Source organism: Hyaena hyaena, unplaced genomic scaffold, assembly GCF_003009895.1.
Source record: "Hyaena hyaena isolate Hyena2069 unplaced genomic scaffold, ASM300989v1 scaffold_335, whole genome shotgun sequence".
Classification (NCBI taxonomy): Eukaryota; Metazoa; Chordata; class Mammalia; order Carnivora; family Hyaenidae; genus Hyaena; species Hyaena hyaena.
In genome coordinates this window covers 1544224-1553511 of record NW_024080968.1, presented here as the reverse complement: position 1 = coordinate 1553511, position 9288 = coordinate 1544224, and the positions used below count along the sequence as shown (strand labels likewise).

At 45.5% G+C, this 9288-nt stretch overlaps 1 long non-coding RNA gene across 1 annotated transcript in view; it reads right to left on the bottom strand.

Moving 5' to 3' along the window:
- Positions 1-284: 284 nt before the first annotated feature.
- LOC120243316 overlaps positions 285-9288 on the bottom strand; it is a 29913-nt gene continuing 20909 nt past the window's right edge. The window contains exons 2-3 of the long non-coding RNA XR_005531270.1: positions 2015-2157; positions 285-416 (exon numbers count right to left, since the gene is read on the bottom strand). This is a non-coding gene — a long non-coding RNA (uncharacterized LOC120243316). The remainder of the gene's footprint in view (positions 417-2014; positions 2158-9288) is intronic.

Genomic DNA, 9288 nt, shown 5'->3' with positions numbered 1-9288 from the left:
AAGCTTCTGCCTGAGAATAAAGCCTGCACTTAAGAAAGCAGAGACAGGAGACAAAAAGAGAGACCAAGTATTATTGATATTGTTGCCTGGATCCAGCCATGCCTGAAGCTGAAAGCCTCTGAACTTCTGAGATATGCAAGCTGATACGTTTTTCCTAACTTTTTTTTTCTCCTTGGTTTTCGATTTCTTGCAATTGGCTGGTATAACATATATATGAATATCTATAATAAGGGGCAGGATATATTGCATATCTTATTGTTGGCCAACTCAAAAAAATTCAGTCCTTTTATTTTGTATTTTATTATCATGTTTTAAATTCTCCCTCTTTAGATCAGAATTCAGGTTGCAATCAGGTTTTCCCCTTCCTCCTGGTGGCCATGTTCTTCCAGGGAGCTGGTCCTGGTCTCAGCCTCAGCCTGAGGAATAGAATCAAGATGGAAACGGGCCAATCATGATAATCCAGACACTTGCCAGGGATTGGGTTGGGCACTGTTATGTGATACTCTCTGGAGCATCAAGACAAGAGGAAAGATCTGCTGAGCACTTCTGAGAAAGGTTTTTCTCAATAACAGAGATGCATGACATTGTGACCTGAATGTCTGGAATCACAAGCATTATTTTGCCACAAGCGAAAAAAACTAACATGTTGAAAGATGCAGAGAGGAAACGCAGGAAGAACTTAGGTCCTAACATTGCTTGAGCCCCTGGGAACTCTATCTCCCTGTGGCTTCTTGACAGTCCCAAGCATTGCCCTCTTGGTAGCTAAATTATTACAGTAACTGGAAGTCTCACAAACCTACACCACCACCTGGAAGAACAGAGAGGTATATTCAGGGCTCTCTCTCTCTATCTAAAGAGAAGGAATTGTTTCCCTTCAGGAGCCTCAGCTAATATTTTATATCTCATTGGCTCTGACTTGGTTATGTGCTCATCTGTGAACCAAACACTGAGGCTAGGGAAAAGAAAATGTATCAGTTGACTTTAGCCAATCAGAACCCAACGTCAGAACATTGGGTAAGGTATACCCTACCCCAAAACACAAGATAGGATAGTGTAGGAATTGATGTTTGTGGTTCATAGTGCCTAGAAAGATTACAAAAAGACACTTAAGTGCTCTGCCAATCCATGGAGCCATATGACTTTGGAGGAAGGGAGGGAGGGAGGGAGGGAGGAAGGAAGGAAGGAAGGGAGAGAGAAAGAGATCAGGAGAGAAGGAGAGAAGGAGAGAAAGAAAGAAAGAAAGAAAGAAAGAAAGAAAGAAAGAAAGAAAGAGAGAGAGAGAGAGAGAAAGAGGAAGGAAGGAAGGAAGGAAGGAAGGAAGGAAGGAAGGAAGGAAGGAAGGAAGAGAGAAAGAGGCCAGGAGAGAAGGAGAGGAGAGAAGGAGAGAAAGAAAGAAAGAAAGAGAGAGAGAGAGAGAGAAAGAGGAAGGAAGGAAGGAAGGGAGAGAGAAAGAGACCAGGAGAGAAGGAGAGGAGAGAAGGAGAGAAAGAAGGAAAGAAAGAGAGAGAGAGAGAGAGAGAGGAAGGAAGGAAGGAAAGAAAGAAGGAAGGAAGGAAGGAGCAGTTGGTTGAGTGTCCGACTTTGGCTCAGGTTATGGTCTTGCTGTTTGTGAGTTTAAGCCCCACGTGGAACTTTGTGCTGACAGCTCAGAACCTGGAACCTGCTTCAGATACTGTATTTCTCTTTCTCTCTGCCTCTCCCCCACTCATGCGCTGTCTTTCTGTCTCTCTCAAACATAAATAAAACATAAATTAAAAAAAAAAAAAAAGAAAAAAGGAAAGGAAGGAAGGAAGGACGAACATGGTGCTTAGTATCATGAGGGAATAAGAAAATGTGTACCATACGATCCCTGCTCTCCGAGAATTTGCAAGTGAGATGAATTCCTCCTTAGTAGATCAGCTTGGAAGACCTGCCATTCAGAGACTGTATTTTTTACTGAACACTCGATTACACCAACACCAGCCACTGTAACAAACAAACCCCAACATTTCCGGGTTGCATGAGAGAAATCTACCTCCTGTTCACATTGTTGCCAGTTGCCTGACAGCTCTCCACGTGGTCTGCATCCAGCGCTGGAGGGAAAGGGCGGAGAGTGCACACGCGTCCCTCAACTGCCTGGCCCTGAGCTTGCACATGCTGGTTTTGCTCACACTCAGTCTGCAAGAACAAATCATGTGGCTGTACTCAGATGCAAAGGGGAGTGGGTGGGAAATATCCCTAGTTGGGCAGCTTGTTTTTGGCGACAGTTCTACCCTAAGGGTAAGACACTCCCATTCTGCCTCTAATAATAGCGAGTATCCACATGGATGGGGAAATTCCTTGATCGTGTGCAAGCACTGTAAACCATATACAACATTTCTAGTCTCAGCACTGTTGACAGAGCCAGATACTTGTCTGTTGTGGGAGCTGCTCAGCGGAATCTCTGGTCTCTCCCCACCAGACGCCAGCAGTACTCACTCTTTCCACCAGTTGTGGTCACCAGAAGTGTCCCCAGACATTGCCACCTGCTCTCTGGAGCACAAAACATTTCTGTCCCTAGAAGGTTCCCTCCGCCCCTTCCCAAAGCCAGCGAAGCACTCTTTTGACCTCTGTCACCTTTAGTTTTGGCTATTTGCAGCCTTCGTAGAAATGGAACCACACAAAATGAACTCCTGGACTAGGAGTTTAGGTTGAAACCGACCGGTGCGGATCTGGTGTCTTTCACTCAAATACCGTTTTTTGGATTCAGTCATGTTCACTGTTGGAAGCGTGGGTAGTTCATTTGTTTGTGTTATTGAGTGTTCCACTCCCCCACCCGCCACCATCACTTATCCTTCGCCTTGTCGATGGTCATTTGCTTGTTTCCAATGTAGACTGTTATGAAAAAAAGCTCTTATGAACTTTCTTTTTTGTGTGGGTTTTTTTTTTAAGAGAGAGAGAGAGAGCGCGCGCATGCGTGCAAGCAGGGGAAAGGGGTAGAAGGAGAGGGAGAGAGAATACCAAGCAGGCTCCACACCCAGCGATCATGGGATCATGACCTGAGCCTAAATCTAGAGTTGGACGCTCAAACCAAGCCACCCAGGTACCCCTGCTAGGAATATTCTTTTTCTTTTTTTATAATTTTTTTAATGTTTTAGTTTATTTCTGAGAAAGACAGAGAGGCAGCGTGAGCAGGGGAGGGTCAGAGAGAGAGGGAGATAGAGAATCCGAAGCAGGCTCCAGGTTCTGACTGTCAGCACAGAGCCCGACTCGGGGCTTGAACTCACAAACCGTGAGATCATGACCTGAGCCGAAGTCGGACGCTTAACCAACTGAGCCACCCAGGTGCCCCAGGAATATTCTTGAACAACTCTTTTGGTGGTTAAGTGCATTCATTTTTCTCAACCCAAGAGTGGGCTTCCTGGGTCATAGAGGAGGCATATGTCTAACTTTACCAGACACTGAAGTTGGCCTTTTAAAAGAACTAATTTATTCTTTTCATTATTTTGGAAGTAATTAGTACACATTCATGGGGAAATGCCAATAATGGTCAGAGTAAGAATAGCTAAGCTGTGTGTAGTATTTACGATGTGACAAAGCACTGCTTGAAATGTTTTGGGAATATCTTACCTCACTTAATTCTCACAGCAACCCTATGAGGTAGGCATTATGAGCATCCTGTCTGCACTCGGGGAGGGAGAATCCTGAACTGTAGGGTGGTACGCTCTGGCTTTTGAGTCTGGGCTCTGAGCCCAGCACAGCTTACTTCTGTCACCTGCCTGGCCCAAGTATCAGGTAGGAAATAAAAGCCTCCTCACACCCTTTCCTTTCCCCTTCCATCCAGCCCAGGCTCAATCCCCAGGGGCTCACTAATTACTATGAGCTCTTTTTCTGCTATTTCTCTAGAACATTCTTCGTGTTGAGGCAGCTGGTTTTTAATGGTTAAGACATTGAGGTTCAGGGGCTCCTGGGTGGCTTAGTCAGTTAAGCGTCCGACTTTCGCTTAGGTCATGATCTCGCGGTTCATGGGTTCGAGCCCCGCGTCAGGCTCTGTGCTGACTGCCAGCTCAGAGCCTGGAGCCTGTTTCAGTCTGTGCCTCCCTCTCTCTCTGACCCTGCCCTGCTCACGCTGTCTCTCTCCCTCTCCTAGAAATAAATAAAACATTAAAAACAAAAAAGACATTGAGGTTCAAAGCATCCCACAGTTAACATGAGCCGGGGCACATCTCTGAACATCCCTAAAAGGGACACAGTCATAGTACCCCTCCCCCATGGTGGTTGTAAACACCAAAAGAGTTTGGGTTTTGGTTTTTCTTTTTGCCTTTTTTAATGTTTTTTACATGTTTATTTTTCATGTTTTAATGTTCTTTAATTTTTTTAACGTTTATTTATTTTTAGGGGGGGGCACACCTGGGGGAGGGGCAGAGAGAGGGAGACAGAGGATCTGAAGCAGGCTCTGTGCCGACAGCAATAAGCCCAGATGTGGGGCTCAAACTGAGGAACTGCGAGATCACAACCTGAGCCGAAGTCAGATGCTCAACCTACTGAGCCACTCAGGTGCTCCTGTTTTTTTTTTTTTTTTAACATTTATTTATTATTGATAAACAGGAAGTGACAGAGCATGAGCATGAGAGGGGCAGAGAGAGGCGGAGACACAGAATCGGAAGCAGGCTCCAGGCCCTGAGCTGTCAGCACAGAGCCCGACGCGGGGCTCGAACCCACAAGCGGTTAGATCATGACCTGAGCCGAAGTCAGACGCTTAACCAACTGAGCCACCCAGGCGCCCTTGTTTTCTTGTTTTTAAATGTTTATTTATTTACTTTGAGAAAGAGAGAGGGGGAGAGAATGAGCAGGGGAGGGGCAGGGAACGAGGAAGAGAGAATCCCGAGCAGGTTCCATGTTGTCCATGCAGAGCCCAACATGGGGTGGGGGGGTGAGCTGGGGGGAGTGTCGACCTCACAAACCATGAGATCATGACCTGAGCTGAGTTGGACCCTTGACCGCTTGAGCCGCAAAGGTGCCCCTGTTTGTTTGCTGTCTAGTTGTTTCAGTAAAAAGCACTGAGCAGAGTGGCTCAAGGTGAACACTCAAGAGATGTTCACTTCCAGCATCTCCAAATCTCCAAGCCCGCAGGGGGCAAGAAGGGATTTTACTCACCTTATCACACCTCTTTCCCCTGGCCACCCTAATAATAAAGCTTGAAAGCAGGGCCCAGGGAGGCACTCAACATCAGCAAGAGAAAGAGGTGTGTGTCTCACACACATTCCTCCCTGAAAACTTCTTTTTTTTTTTAAATATTTTTATTTATTTCTAGGAGAGAGAGAGAGCGTGAGCAGAGGAGGGTCAGAGAGAGAGGGAGTCACAGACTCTGAAACAGGCTCTAGGCTCTGAGCTGGCAGTCAGCACAGAGCCCGACGCGGGGCTCGAACCCACGAACCGCGAGATCATGACCTAAGCCGAAGTCGGACGCTTAACCGACTAAGCCACCCAGGTGCCCCATAATTTTTAATTTTTTATTTGAGAGAGAGACAAAGACAGAGTGTGAGCAGGGGAAGGTCAGAGAGAGAGTGAGACACAGAATCTGAAGCAGGCTCCAGGCTCCGAGCTGTCAGCACAGAGCCCGATGTGGGGCTTGAACCCACGAACCGTGGGATCATGACCTGAGCCGAAGTCGGACACTTAACTGACTGAGCCAGCCAGGCGCCCCTGATGAGGTTCTCACACCGCCTGATGATGGATACAGGGGTTGGTGCTACTATTTTCTCTCCTCTTGAATATGTTAGAAATTTTCCATAATAAAATAGCAATAATGTCATAACGGAAAGCTCCATGCTAGATAACATAATTTTTCTATTTAAGCCTATAAAGTTGTCTTCCCCATCAAAGGCATCCTCGGTTCATACCAATAGAAAACCACCGTTGAAAATCTAAACACTATATACGAAATTAGAAATTGGTGAGTTAAAGCTACCCGACCATGAACTGGGCAAGATTGCTTTCTCGTTTGTTCACAGCTCATCTCAGTGGCTTCCTGATTCTCTGAAGGCTGTTGGCCGAGACAGAGGACACCTCTGAAAAGTCTATGTTGTACACCGTAAAAAAGTGGCTCCTGGAAACTGAAGTCAGGCCCCACAGGTTACTTATAATAATACACTTTTATGTAACAGTAACTGCGTGCCAGCAGTATTAACCCATTGAATTCTTTTGTCAGTCTCAAAAAATATGTGCTATTACACTATTATATTTGTTTTCTGAAAGAGGAAACAAAAGCAGAGGGTTTAGATGACTCATGCAAGGTCTCATAGCTAGTGAGAGGCTGAACTAGGACTTGAACTCCATGACCACCTGTTTCATCCTTATCGTCTACTGCCTCTCCGTTAACATGTGTCTCCGGCAATTTACTGAGTACCAGATAGAGAAACAGGCGATAGGTTGGAGAGAACAATGAAGATCCTTCTGTGCTCATTCCGCGGAAATCTGAGGTCTCCTTAGAAATAGCAGATCGTCTAGGGTACTGGGTTGGCTCAGTCAGTGGAGAGTATGACTCTTAATCTTGGGGTTGTGAGTTCAAGCCCCACATTGGGTGAGAGATTACTAAAAAAAAAAAAAAAAAAATACGCTTAAAAATATCTACAGGGGCACCTGGGTGGCTCAGTCAGCTAAGCATCTGACTCATGATTTTGGCTGAGGTCATGATCTCACAGTTGATGAGCTTGAGCCCTGCATCAGGCCCCTCGCACGCTCTGTCTCTGTCTCTCAAAATAAATACATAAATAAATAAACATTTAAAAAATAATAATATTTATGTTATTTATCTCCCCTGGGAAAGCTATACAATAATAGCCCTCATTTAGGGAACTTTGATGTATAAGACACTATGCTAGTGCTAGAAAAATTCACTGTGATAATCTCATTTATATCAGCAAATATTCTATGTGCCAGGGCGTGTTCTGGGCACCAATGGCACAGCTGTGAAAAGGCCAACATGGTTTAAACATGCACGAAGCTTAACGGAACTAGCTTTGAATAATAGGACAGGATAGAAGGTCTGTGCACAAGTTCTAGAGCCTGACCTTGAAAGCTCTTGCAGCTTTCATTTCCGCTGCCTTGGGACTCTGCTCTGAGTCCCCCATGCCAGTAAACGCCCTGAAAGAAAGGCCACAGGATGGAAGAGATCCAGCCATCTGGCTGTCCTAGCTGACCCCCCACTTGAACGCCGCTGCATGAGCAAAGCCAGGTGCAACTCACAGATGGTCCCCACATCGACCCAAAGAACCCTAGGAAATGGGGGGACCTGACTGGCTTAGTCAGTAGAGTATACGTTTGATCTCAGAGTTGCAAGTTCAAGCCCCACACTGGGGGTAGAGCTTACTTAAAAAAAAAAGGCTCGTCATAAATGATTGGGGGTTTTGTTTTGTGTGTGTGTGTGTGTGTGTGTGTGTGTGTGTGTGTGTTTAAGATTTTTTTGGTTTATTTATTTGTTTTAAGAACAAGAAAGAGAGCACAAGTTGGGGAGGGGCAGAGAGAGAAAGAGAGAGAGAATCCCAAGCAGGCTCTGAGCTGTCAGCACAGAGCACGACCCGGGGCTCGAACCCATGGACAGTGAGATCCTGACCAGAGCCAAAATCAAAAGTCAGATGCTTACCCGACGGAGCCACCCAGGCACCCCAAGATTTTATTTATAAATGATCTTTACACCCAACATGGGGCTCAAACTTAAAACTCCAAGATCAAATGTCACATGCTCCCCCAATTGAGCCAGCTAAGTGTCCCAGTAAATGATTATTTTAAGCAACTATATCCTATGATAGTTTGTTTCACAAAAATAGGTAACTATTATAATAATGAAATTTAGTAAGTACTATGCAGAAAACTACTTGATGCTATAAAATCATGTAATGGAAAAATCTGACTTAATCTGAGGATGGTGGAGGGTCACGTAGCAAAAAGATCATGAGCTCTGGGGCATGAGTCTTTTGGGGGGGGCATTTTTTTTTTTTTTGTTTATTTTTGCTAATTCACAGCTTGAGCCTCTAAAAGGTAAGAGATGCAAAAAAACAAAAGTTAAGAACTGCAATAGGATTTAAAAGCCAGCTTTGTTTTTCTTGGTTCACTAAGAAAACAAGAGCAAAAAAAAAAAATTGCATTTCTTCACTTGTGTGGCTTTAAGCAAAAAGAAAGGGGAAAAAAAGCAAGTCAATTAACTTGTGAGTTTCCCCAGTCACATGGCCAAGGGGCCTTCCTGCCCAGGACAATCACTTACACAAGAGTGGAGTCAGTATCAACCAAGGAGCTCACCTGATCATTGTCAAAATGTTTAAATACACCATTACAATGTGCAAACAAGACTTTATCTCTTTGCCACTCATCAAAACCTCTGGTTTAATTCCAGCCGCTTAAGCTTCCAAAGGAATGTTCAAGGAGGGCAGCTGGGAGGAGCTGAAATCTACACCTTCCACCAGGCAGGGCTGGTCCTCAGCAAACAATCTCCCTGGACCGGGTCCTACTTCTGACCCTGCGTGAAACCCTCTCACACTGCCTGAAAAGCAGACCAGAGATGGATCCAGGCTTGCTGGGACAGAAGTTTATACAATGGGGTGGGGAGTGGGGTGGAGTAGGGTGGGGGGCTTCTTTAAAACAAAAATACAAAATTAGTATAAAGGCGAGTAGTGATTTAAAATGAAAAAAAGAGGGGCGCCTTGCTGGCTGGGTCTGTGGAGCCTGTGAGCCTTGATGTCAGGGTTATAAGTCAAAGCCCCACATTGGGTGTGGAGCCTCCTTTAAAAATAAATACATAAATAAACTGAGGGACATCTGGGCGGCTCAGCGGTTAAGCATCTGACTTCAGCTCAGCTCTCAATCTCACGGTTTGTGGGTTTGAGCCCCGCCTCGGGCTCTGTGCTGACCGCATGGAGCCTCTTGGGATTGTGTCTCCTCTTTGCCCCTCCCCCTGTTCACACGATGTCTCTCAAAAATAAATAAACGTAAAAGAAAAAAACGCTTTTTAATAAATAAATAAAATGAGATAAGGAATCACAAAAAATTTGTGGGCGTTTTGGTAGCCAGAGTCCAAAATGGCACCCAACAAACCTTTGCTCCCTGGCCATCACACCCTGGTGTGGCCCCCACTCTCTCATGGCTCCAGCTGGTCTGAATGAATCGGAGAATTCCCCAGAAGTGAATGATACACCCTCACTTCTGAGATTACATTACAGGGGCGCCTGCATGGCTCAGTCGGTTAGGCGGCCGACTTCAACTCAGGTCATGATCTCATGGTTCATGGGTTCAAGCTCCACATCAGGCTCTATGCTGCTGGCTCAGAGCCTGGAG